Raw genomic sequence first — 12,500 nt, 5'->3', positions numbered from 1 at the left:
CGTTAACAAATAAGTTCTCAACAACAGAAAAAAAAAAAAATAATGCGAAAATATGCCCGGCTGTAATTATTCTGTCCAACTCCTCCATCAAGCAAACCTTTTATACGCTGCCCCTCTAAGACTCTGCCTTGTCTACCCATCCTTGAGCCTCGATTCCAATTATTCTGTCGTAAGGTAACTCAGAACTAATATTTTTTTCTCTCTCCCATTTTTTGCGTAAGAGAAGATGCTCTGGAGATGCAGCATCCAGTCTTTAATAAATGTCATAATAAAATTTAATGGAGCGCTTCAACTTGAACCACGAGAAGAAATCTAGCAACAAGAGCACTTTCTCTTTCTCTTCTCCTAATCTTTGCAAGTGGTTTAATGGTCTGGTTTTAATAATGCTAATGTTGTTATCAATATTCATACTTTCATTCACTATTAATTTTCACAACTAACTGCTGTTGCTGTTGCCAACTAAGCATTATTTATCAGGTGCTAGATTATTTCATAAGTTGTTCTTATTATTTCTGCGAGTTTTAATAGTCCAGGATGTGTACTGTGTATATAATTTGGTAAATAAAGAACTTTATTCTTACGTCATCGTGACCTCAAAAGCTTACGTTTAATACGCAACCTGATTAAATAGGAGATGGGCATTGAGATAAACCTTTTTGAGGTCACATGTAAAATTAGAATTATTTTTTTTATTTTCATAGATAATATTTTACAGTTACATACAGACTTCAGTCTTTCAATATGTTCATCTTCAGCATAAGGAAATTTTTTTATCTGACCTGGCAAGGAACTCGTAATCCTTTTGGTAAAAAACAATTGGCAAAGATCATTTGGAAATTAAGGGACCTTTACTTTTGTCCAGCACAAAATACTTATTATGACTGCTTTAGCAAACATCTGAACATCAGAACATTATGAATTTTTTTTTTAATGAAGGCAGTCTTCCCATAGCTTTTGACCGAAGATTTGCATAGTACTTAAGAACATCACCCAGCGAAGAGCTGGTCAATTTTCTCGACGACGAAGAGGAAGGAGGAGGAGAAGGAGAGGTAGAAGTTGGAAGAGGTTACTTGGAAGAGGTTATTGTGCTTTCAAGCTCGGAAGGTTTGTGAGGTTCCATGGCGACTTTGCTTGCCGCACATATGGTGCAAAACCCAGCCACATGGAACGTACCCTGGGTCACTGCTCAGGGGGATTAAAACCGTGCTCCGAGGGGTGGGGGGGTCACCCGTTGGAGGATTTGGGTGTGGGGTCACAGGGATAGGGAGGGACGAGGTGATAATACGAGGCTGGGGATGGTAGGGAGCCGTGGTGGCCTGGTGGGTTCTTCGCTGAGGTGTGGGGAGATTAAACGGGTAAACAGGTTGAGATGTAATGTTGGAGAGAGAGAGAGAGAGAGAGAGAGAGAGAGAGAGAGAGAGAGAGAGAGACGTTATTATGGTAAAATTCTTATCCAACTAACTAGTATACATTAAATTACGTTAATAAAATAAATATAAAATCTAAGACGGTGAAGTGAAAAATGGAAATCTTCAAACTCGTAAATAAAATAAAAGTTAATGGTAAAAAATGGCTAAGTGTACACCAGTGGATGTTTAGAGATCATAGGGTTATCATCATAATTTAGTCGGAATATTAAATAGACGCGAAATATGCAAACTTAATGACGTACAGAAGGTGTTTGGGTTATATGACGTATGGTAGAGAGAGAGAGAGAGAGAGAGAGAGAGAGAGAGAGAGAGAGAGAGAGAGAGAGAGAGAGAGAGAGAGAACAAAAGCAATAAAAGCGAAGAGTAATAATTATGGAAGTAAATATAAAAGACATATAATCGCATAAATCTAACACAAGAGAATATATAGCTTACAAATTACTTTGAAAAACCCTTATATACGAATCTGTATATATATATATATATATATATATATATATATATATATATAATATATATATATATGTGTGTGTGTGTGTGTGTGTGTGTGTGTGTGTGTATAAGAAAGTCATTGGAAGTATATAATAGCCCTTGTCCAAGAGTCCTTAAGAGAATCCTTGATATTTGTTAAGTGCATCATCCTAAGTAGGACCCCAAGGTCTAGGAAAAAAGTGCAGTTCTTGGTAGGACCTTTACAGGGATTTAAAGGCCACCCAGCCTCTCCTAAGTGACATAAAAACAAAAGAAGCCTCTGCAATGAAACGAATAAAATGCCCTGGGCATGCCGAAAGGATCCTGGAGTTGAGGGTTGGGTTGAGGGGAGGGGGGTGAAATGTAAAAGGAGGGGAGGGGGGCGCAAGAGTGAAAGGGAGAAACGCCACACTTTAGTGCTTGCAGTAGAGGAAATGGGTGACGTCACAAGAACAAGTGGAGGGGAAGAGAAGTAAGAATAATGGGGAGAGAAGGAGAGAGATAACAATGGGTTAGAGTATCACGAAGCGAGAGAGAGAGAGAGCGAGAGAGAGAGAGAGAGAGAGAGAGAGGCAAGCTATTGTAGCTTGGAATAAAGAATGTAGTGCGCGAAGAACTTAAGAAATCAGGCGTTAGTTGTAAAGATAAGAGAAAAAGTGGCTAAAGACGGGAAAACGAATAAAGAAAAAGAGAAAAGGCAATAAGATAATAAAACTGAAAAATTTAAGTTATAAGATACTTTATAAAAAACTGATAACCATAATAACATTAATACAGAATGTACGTTATTCTCACCCATAAGAGAGAGAGAGAGAGAGAGAGAGAGAGAGAGAGAGAGAGAGAGAGAGAGAGAGAGAGAGAGTAGGCCCTTGGGTCACTTCTCTTGAAATTAAAAGCTTGCTCCTGGGCCTCATGATCCATGGTGGAAGAGAAAAGGAAGAGAAGGAAAGATAAGGAATAGGGAGTAAGGAGAGAAATACAGAAAAAGGGGAAAATAATTACTGGGAAATTAACATAGAATTTTTAAAAAAATAAAAGCATATCTAAACTGAAAGAATATTAATGGACACAAGAGAAACGAAGGCCGAAGGCAGTAGAGAGAGAGAGAGAGAGAGAGAGAGAGAGAGAGAGAGAGAGAGAGAGAGAGAGAGAGAGAGAGAGAGAGAGAGAAAGTGAATGAGTCAAAGGAAAATAAAAAGTTCGTTGAAAGTTTACCAAGGCAACGGAGGAGGGGGAGGGTACCTGAGGGTAGGGAGAGTAGGCGTAAGAATGGCTCAGTTGATGAGGAGGGTTGGGAGGAGGAGGGAGGGGGGAGGGAGAGGAGGAGGAGAAGGACGTGTAGTTGGAGGAGGAAGACAAGAGGGGAGAAGGGTTGGGTTGGCAGTAGTGGGGAGAAGAAAGTTAGACGCGGGTCAGAGCTCAGGATTAAACGCTTTAAATGCGGGTGGGGGAAGAGATGTGGGGAGAAAGGGGATGTGAAGGGAAGAAAAGGTTTGGGGGACTCTTTGGGTGGGAAGACATGAAGGAAAAATCACATGGGAAGAATACACAATACCCATGAAGCACACACACACACACACACACAAAAAAAAAAAAAAAAAAAAAAAAAAAAAAAACATTTACACCATTGTACGATAAAAAAAAAAAACTGATTTGAAAACGGCAACATCAAATAAGGTACCTGTTTTTCAAAGTTAATGTGTAATGCTCCAAAATAATAAAATGAAACTAAGTAAAACCCCTCAACCAATCAAGTTGATTTCCGTTCAGATGGCTATTTTGACTCTGATAGTCGTCGTTTGCCACTTCTTATAATGCACTTAAATCACTACCTACAAAAGGTAATAAAGACCTTAAGATCTACTATTTAAATCATGTACATTATTTTAAGCATCAAATTTAATCATTTAATTTTAGTATATATATATATATATATATATATATATATATATATATATATATATATATATATATATATATATGCTAAATGTACATAAATTGATTCATTGGTATACATACAACAGAGAGAGAGAGAGAGAGAGATGATCTCCTAAATGAAGAAATATGAAAGCCACGCCCCCCGGCCGCCCTCCTGTCGGAAATACATGAATGAATGAATAAAACCCCAAACAAACAAGACGAGCGAGAGTGAATGAACGGGTCGGGATGAATATTGTTGCGGGTGAAATTAGTAGTAGTGGGTGCTGAGACCTGTAATCACTTACAGGTAGGGCCCTTCCCGCCTCTCTCTCTACCATTCATGTCGGGGTAGATGTGTTTCTGTATGTCGATTTAACATCCCGATAATACGCCTTTAGAATTACCTGACTGAAACCCTCATTTTACATCACAAAAGATCACGATTAGATTTACGGTGGCCGTATCTGATTTGCCCTTTCTCTCTCTCTCTCTCTCTCTCTCTCTCTCTCTCTCTCTCTCTCTCTCTCTCTCTGTTCACCCGTATTCTGTAGACTGAATACACTACATGGATTCATTATACACTAATTATGATAGAAAAACACAACAAACACACAAAACAGACCCACGGTAGACAGAAAACAACTTGAACATACCCTCAGGCCACACCAATGATTGAAATGGGAAAAACGTTAGATGTTATCGGCGTAGTGGCTGTACATGTGTAACTAGACCCTAATTTTTTGCTCTCATATATTAGCGGTTATTGGGGATATGTCCTTTTATGAAGATGAAGACTACACCGTAATAGAGAACATGAAAGGCGTGAAGGTAATGGAATCACTTTTGGCTTTTAATCTCTCTGTCAATGCCTCAGGGACAATTTTAAAGCTCTCTCTCTCTCTCTCTCTCTCTCTCTCTCTCTCTCTCTCTCTCTCTCTCTCTCTGTGTGTGTGTGTGTGTGTGTATGTGTGAAAACAATGGTTTTGAAACAGTAGCACTAACTTTGATCATTTCTCATAAGTCAAGGTATGAACAAGAGAAGTATTTCTGTCGCACATTGTACTTTCTGAAATTTAAGGTTTCCTGTAAAAGACTGTGATCATTATTGCTTTTCTTATTTATCACTGTAAACGCCTGCTTGAATCATCTGAAGAGCCCCTAGCTCTTTCTTTACTCAAAGAAGTTAAACAAGGCTTGTGCCAGAAAAAAAAAAGTGTGATACGCTATGGAATGGTTCACCAAAGGTCAAACAGATTTCAAGACAAAATTCTTTATTGAAATAATCTGGCGTTGTTCTTGCAGTACAGTGTGACGCCATGGACACTAGATCCCTTTTATTCTCGTTACCCAAATCCTTCAAATCAATGAAACATAAATATGTGCTCACTTATCCTGAGCATGTCTGGAAATGCAAATTAACTCGCAGGCTATTTCAACATTAACATTGCGCATCTTTGTCGGGACAGGCTGTGAGATTCCTGTAAAAGCAATAAAATCATCCATAGGTGCACGTTCCTCGCAACCTAGATTTCAAGTATACATGTACAGTATAGGCTAGTGAGAATTCACTCGGCATGAAAATAACATGGGCGTTTGTTTTCTCACTAAACTTCACGGTGTACGAATCTCTTCCTCGGTTTTCCAGCTTTTAGACGGGGCACGATCACAGAGAGACCTAACTCCGTCAATCAATCTGATCTATCGTCCACGCTCAAGTAGTTACCAACGGAATCTTTTAAGGAGTTCATTGACTTTCCTGATACCGAGAATTAAGAGAATCTGATCAACTGAAGATATAACGAAAATAAAATTCTCATAAAATTCTCAAACAAAAAGAAAAAAGTAGGTTAAAATTTCTTGATGCATAATCATTATATCTAAGAGAAAATATTCAAATACATTTAAATTTAATTTTACATAAAACCAAACTAAATAACAATGAATAGCATTTTATCAAGCTATGTAAAATACAACTAGTTTTAACCTAAATAGCCTGATTTGATTCATTTGTTTAAAGATAACCAAAGAAATATTTTTCCCGTGCTAAGAACCCTATAGTTTTGAAAATTGGGTCACTGGATAAATCAAAGGATTATTCAAAGGAAGGGGTTATGGAAGCTGCCTACTTCCACAAGTTCACAAATTAAGGGAACACTTCGGCTAAATAAAGTCCACTATTTAGGCTGGTTACCCCCCTCCCTTCCCTTTTTTTTTTACAGAAATTATGAAAAAAATCCCGAAGTTAAAGGACTTAATGATAATTCGAAAACAATTTTGAAACCTGTGTCCTATTCATTGCGAACATATCAGTAACAACCAGGAGGAGGAGGAGGAGGAGGAGGAGGAGGGACAAAGTGAATATGCAACTGTTTATGAAATCTATTCAAACCTTCGAACTCGATTCAGTATTATGTTACCCCGACTTTTGTACATTATGTATTAATTACTAGGCCATTATTTATTTAGCCTTAATGCATGAATGGGGTAAAATGATCCCAGATAGATCTTTTGAAGGGTAAATCTTGAGTGGGAAGAGAAGGAAAGATGGCTCTACTTCCCCTAAGAGGATAGAATTCCATCTCTCCATTCAATTTAATACTTAACAGAGAGGGAGAGAGAAAAAAAAATCTCAGTAAAGCAGAGGTCTTCAGGCAGTCAGCGGGTGGTTTGTATGTGCGCAGGCAATGCAAGTAGTTTGTGTGTGTCTGAGTGTATGAACGTGCATGTGTGTGTCCGTATGTGTGTCTGTATGTGTGCGTGTGTGCTTGCAGGCGTGACAGGCACACCGCCTAACCTGTACCGTTGCTTGCTGGCTGGACAGGGTTGAATGACTCGTCAGATGAGAGACTCCCTTCGCATACCCTGGACCTTCTCTCTCCTTCCCAACTCAACTTCACCAATCTCTCTCTCTCTCTCTCTCTCTCTCTCTCTCTCTCTCTCTCTCTCTCTCTCTCTCTCTCTCCGGTATGGAGATACGTCAGATATTAAATTCCAATTTTTCTGATGAAACACCCAGGAATCAAAGCACTGTTTTATCATGCTCGAAATGATTTTACTCTTGAAATAATCTACGAGTTTCAATTTTTACCGAGGCTTTAAAATGTGCTACTTAATCTAATTTTAACCCCATTAGCCAGAAAGTGAAAAAAAATTCCATAGATTTCTTTTTATTTTCGTTCCGGGCTTTTGTTATTTTAAAGTTATCAGATTAGAGCCAACAAAAAGTACGACGAAGAGAAAAATCATGGCCGGCTAGGTTGTGTAGATTCCACTGGAAATTGTCTTGAACGCCGTGCGCAGAACTATGCATGGAAGGCGCGCCTATCTGATTTTGTACTTTCCAATACCGCAAAGGAACTACAAGTTGTTCCTCTGGATTCTTGGGAGTCTTAGTGTGAAATCGCTATCGGTTGCGCTAAGTTAATAATCAGCATTTTTGAGGAATCAGTCATTAACAAGGTATTGTACGAACAAAATTTCTACCATGTGCAGAATCTACATCAGTGCCACTGGAGAGAGAGAGAGAGAGAGAGAGAGAGAGAGAGGAGATGAGAGAGAGAACGCGCACGTATTATGAAACGTGCTGCCTTTATGTAGGGAGACTGGTTTATTGTCCTTATTAAATCTGTGCTTCCATTTACGGCAGGGATAAAAGGACCAGCATCAAGCTATAAACTAATTAAATAACGGTGTCAAATTTCATATCTTTTAAAAATTGATAACGCATATCACCAATTTCCAATTTTTCGCTGTTTTCCTCCAAGGGTTTTCCCATGTTCGTGTCTGAATGGTTACACACATACAGACACACACACACACACACACACATATATATATATATATATATACACATACATATATATAATATATATATATATATTTATACATATGTATATATATATATATATATATGTGTGTGTGTGTGTGTATACATATCAGATTCACCATTTAAGGTTATTCATACGAGTAAAAAAAATATGTAAAAGAAAACAAGCAAAACTTTATTAGATGTCAATAAAAAAGATCAATTTCTAAACAAACTCCCCGACCCAACAAACAACCCCTACGGACCCCTACCGACAAGACAAACAAACATTTTACGCGAGGATACATTTGTACCCTACATTTGATAGGAGTACACGAGAACTCACCTGGAGGCGAGGGTCCAAATCACCTTACCTAGTAATTACCCGATTGAATATGGTAATTTATAATTTGTACGCGGTGTAATTGAGGCGTCTGCAGAAACGTTATGGTGGATGCTCTCAGCCGCCTCTTAACCACACCAGCCTTTACCCCCCTCCCCTCCAGTCCTCTAACCATTTTCTTAATCATCCCATTCTCCTTACCTTTCGTCGATAGCCGTCGTTATTGTAATGCAAGTTTAAGGAATTTATTCTAATTTGCTCGGGTCGCAGGATCACACACAATGGGATGCCGATTTACGGTATTAAATATTTTCTTGTTGACGACCATAGTAATTGCAACGACAATTTGCCGCTATAAATGTCGAAGAGAATTGTGCGCTGGGAATTGACTATTAGTGAAAGAGGCAAAGTGAGAATAGGCGACGATAATAAGGCTTTGTTTGTTGGCTGACAGATTCCATCTTCCTTCGTTGCCTTAATTTTTTTCTTTACCTTCTGAATTGGATGGTTTTACCTTTTATGATTTCAGTTTGTCCTTGTTTTTCAGGTTCTTTCAGGTTCGCTTTCAAAGAGTTCTTTGCTGGTCATCGTTAGAAATGTTAATGCTAGATAGATTATATATATATATATATATATATGTGTGTGTGTGTGTGTGTGTGTGTACATATACATAAAGTGTATATATAGTATGCATATATAGATATATAATATACACATACAGTATATATATATATATATATATATACAGTATATAGGTACTACAAGGCTAGAAAATCAATGTTTCCCCAAAAATCCGTGGTTCATCTGCTGGCCTAAGCAGTGACTAAGATATCTTGTGGTTAGTCGAATTTAGTGGACTGCAGCAAAAGTAAAGAACGTTAATGAGTTAGTAAGCTCATCTTAAATATATCTACTGATAACCAGAAGTTTAACACCATCTGGAGAAATATGCACAGTACATGTAAACTCTCACTTTTGATTATACTGCTCTCATTGGACCCTGCATGAACGATAAATCATTTAGCAATAGCATTGATAATATTTCAAAGGGGCAATAGGATGCATTGATGAAAAGTGCCCATTGTTCTAAGAAAACATATACAAGATGCTGTCTGAGTAAAGATCTGGCAGGAATTTTAGTGTTCTGGATGATTTTTAAACGCTATGGAAGCTGTCTGAACAAAGATCAGGCAAGTAGTTTTAGTCTTCTGGAAGATCTTTGATTGAACTAATCAAATTAAATTCATATAAACTTTTAAATATGATTTCATAACCATTAGACAAAGGCAATGAACACGTCAAGTTCCCCAAGATAGTATCAAGATCATAGCTTTATTTTCTTCTCCGATTATAATGATTACTCTCTTTATATTGTACCACAAAACCTTTGATCTGAGTACCTATTAGCTAGTGTAAACTATCCATTTGAGTGTTCGTCTAGGCATGTGATATACATCAGTATTATACCAAAGTAGTCTACTTTACACCAGACTATATAGCAATTGCACCTCCAGACACAAGAGGACTCACATACGTGCCTGCATCATACTTACACACACACACACACACACACACGCACACGCACACACGCTTGCATCATACATTTATCATGGCACCTGTGCTTTCATTATCTCAAACACGCCTGGTGCTATAATTAAAAGATGATTTATATCTTTAACAGTTTCAAGGGCGGTCTGCGGGACCCACGGGGGAAAATAAGAAAAAAAAAAGGTAAGAAAAAAAGAATCCCAACACCTTGCGATGGATCGTGGTAAAAAAAATTGAAGAAAAAAAAATAGAAGACTAATTACGGATGCATCGGCAAATGACGGTAATCAGGGGAGAAATATGACAAAAATGACTACCTTTTCGCTCGGATTTACGAACTAGAATCCGCGTCGCGAGCCAATTTCGCCCTTGCCGTCGGCCAAGCAATGGGACGGGGGAGGGGTAGGGTCAGGGGGGCTAATGGAAGGGGAGGGTGGGAGAGGGATTGATAGAGGCAAGGAAGGTAAGGATGGATAGTTGTTGCAAGGATGGATATAAGGATAGCTTGGGAGTTAGACAGTGATTTGGGGTGGGGTAGGATGTTGTGGGAAGGGAGGGGCCAGGGAAAGGAGTGTGATTACAAGGCAGGGGAAGGGAGGAAGAAGGGTAGGGAAGAGAAGAGGATTAAAGCGTATCTAAGGTTGATTACGGTCTATCTCGCCACACGTGATTTGGTCCAAAAGTAAAAGGGGGAGGAGAGATAGAAAGAGTCGAGAAAAAGACGAGGAGAAAATGCAAGAAGAAACAAGGAGATTCCTAACAAAATAAGAGATTTTCGGAAAAAGAAGAAATTTTCGGAAATGGGGAAACCCTCTTATTATTTTTCATAGTCAGTAGAGTGTACATAAGAACGCACAGACATAATGTTTATGTGTGTAACATAATTTGAACTACAGTATCGCGCATTTGAAGGTATTGATTAAAACATTACTAGATATTCCATAATAAAGTTTGAAATAATGGATCCAATGGATGTCCCTACATTTAGTCATTTTGAATGTCAATACTGGGAAACCCTTCAAGATTCCAAAATCAATCTATGTTATGGAAAAATGGACATTGGCCTAAAGAATGAGGGATGACAGAAATGATTTGCTGACAGGGTGGAATTCATGAGGGGCGCTGCAAAGGTTAAATTTTGAATGCGAGACATAAAGTAAAATAAAAGAAAGAATTCTTTTATGGACTTAGTCATTATTTACAGCAGAATAACTTATAAGATACGAGCAACACATTCAAGATGATTTGTAATCTGACCTTGATATTTTCTTAACAATCAATGACAAAAATGAGATTAAGTCTTTAGATTTGATCATGATCGCCAACCGAATGTTATTCAGACTTTTTTTCAATGGAAATATTACTATCCAACCCTTCAAAAAATAACAATACTGTCCGGTACAGTTCAACAAGAAAATTATCTTGAAGGTAATGAACTAGATATTCCATTAAGTAGAGAATAATGAAAGCAGCCATAGTCAATAAGAAGGAAAAAAAAAATAGCACAGAGACCCGTAAAAACTGTGAAATATTACTTCCCACTTAATAATTTTGAAGGAATTTCAAATCTACAAGCGACAAAAATCATATATGTACAGTTGGACACAGGAATACCAGGTACAACACTCTACGGGGAAGTGCATATAGTCACACCCTTACTGGGCAGCGAGTTCCCGTGTTTAGCCCCACTCACCACCTCTGCCATCTATCCCTGCACTATCTGTTTGGTTACTTTTTGCGAAGAAATGGTGTGACATGGTGTACTAGGAACCTCTGCGTCGAACTACACGTGATAAACAAAGTATTTCTCATTGGACCTCAGGTTTCTGCCTCATCCTTCTCTCATTCCTCTGGTACAGAGTACCAAGAGAAAACTTGGAATTCGCACCCAGCGTTCCCATTCACCCACCTGAGTGAAGAAGCTAAATTTCCACTTTCACTTGACCTCCTACTTAATCATTGCTATACCCAGTGAAGACTTGGCAAAAAATATTTACGATTTTTTTTTTTTTTTACCTGACAAAGGCATCAGGAGGCAGAAATGCAGATTGAAACAATGAGATACCCAATTGCTTATTGGACACCTTGAAATATCTTGACGCTGAAATACCACAACCACTTGCATTTTACGGAGAGCTAAATTGCGTGTCCACTGCCATTAAACATCCAACACACGGCAGAAATTTTATTTACAAAATCACTGTCTATCTATTTATCAATCTATCTATCTATATCTATCTACCTATCTATCTATCTATCTATATCTATCTACCTATCTATCTATATCTATCTATCTATTTATATATATACACTGTATATATATATATATATATATATACATACATATATATATATATATATACACACACACACACATATACATACTGTATATATAAATTGTACCCAAGAAACTCTACGGCAAGGTCAACCCTAGTGCGAGGATAATTCTATGGTTAAGATGCGCATTATACGGAATTTTCTTAAATCAGAAATCTGGGTAATAATTTTGTAAATAACATAAAGAAAAGAATACTTTGCATCTACAGAAGACGAAAAAAAATATATGAAAAGTTAATTCTATACTCACAGCATCATTAAAAAATACTCATAGATGAGGGAGATTTAAGTATATGAGAGAGAGAGAGAGAGAGAGAGAGAGAGAGAGAGAGATGAATAACGTATTAATAAACATAAACGATGAGAATATGAAAATGAAACGAAAATAATACACGCACGAGTGGGCAAAACATAAAATACACGAAATCACGATCTGATAGTTTAGGAAAAAATTACATTGTCATACAAATTACTAAAATATTCGAAAACTGTTATAAATACTATGGTAAACATTAATAAAAACAACAACAACAACCACAAAAATAATAATAATAATAATAATAATAATAACAATAATAATAATAATAAATAATAATAATAATAATAATAATAATAATAATAATAATATTAATAATAATAACTGAAA

This window comes from Palaemon carinicauda, chromosome 45 (genome assembly GCF_036898095.1).
Source record: "Palaemon carinicauda isolate YSFRI2023 chromosome 45, ASM3689809v2, whole genome shotgun sequence".
Lineage (NCBI taxonomy): Eukaryota > Metazoa > Arthropoda > Malacostraca > Decapoda > Palaemonidae > Palaemon > Palaemon carinicauda.
Note: the sequence above shows the minus strand (reverse complement) of the source record.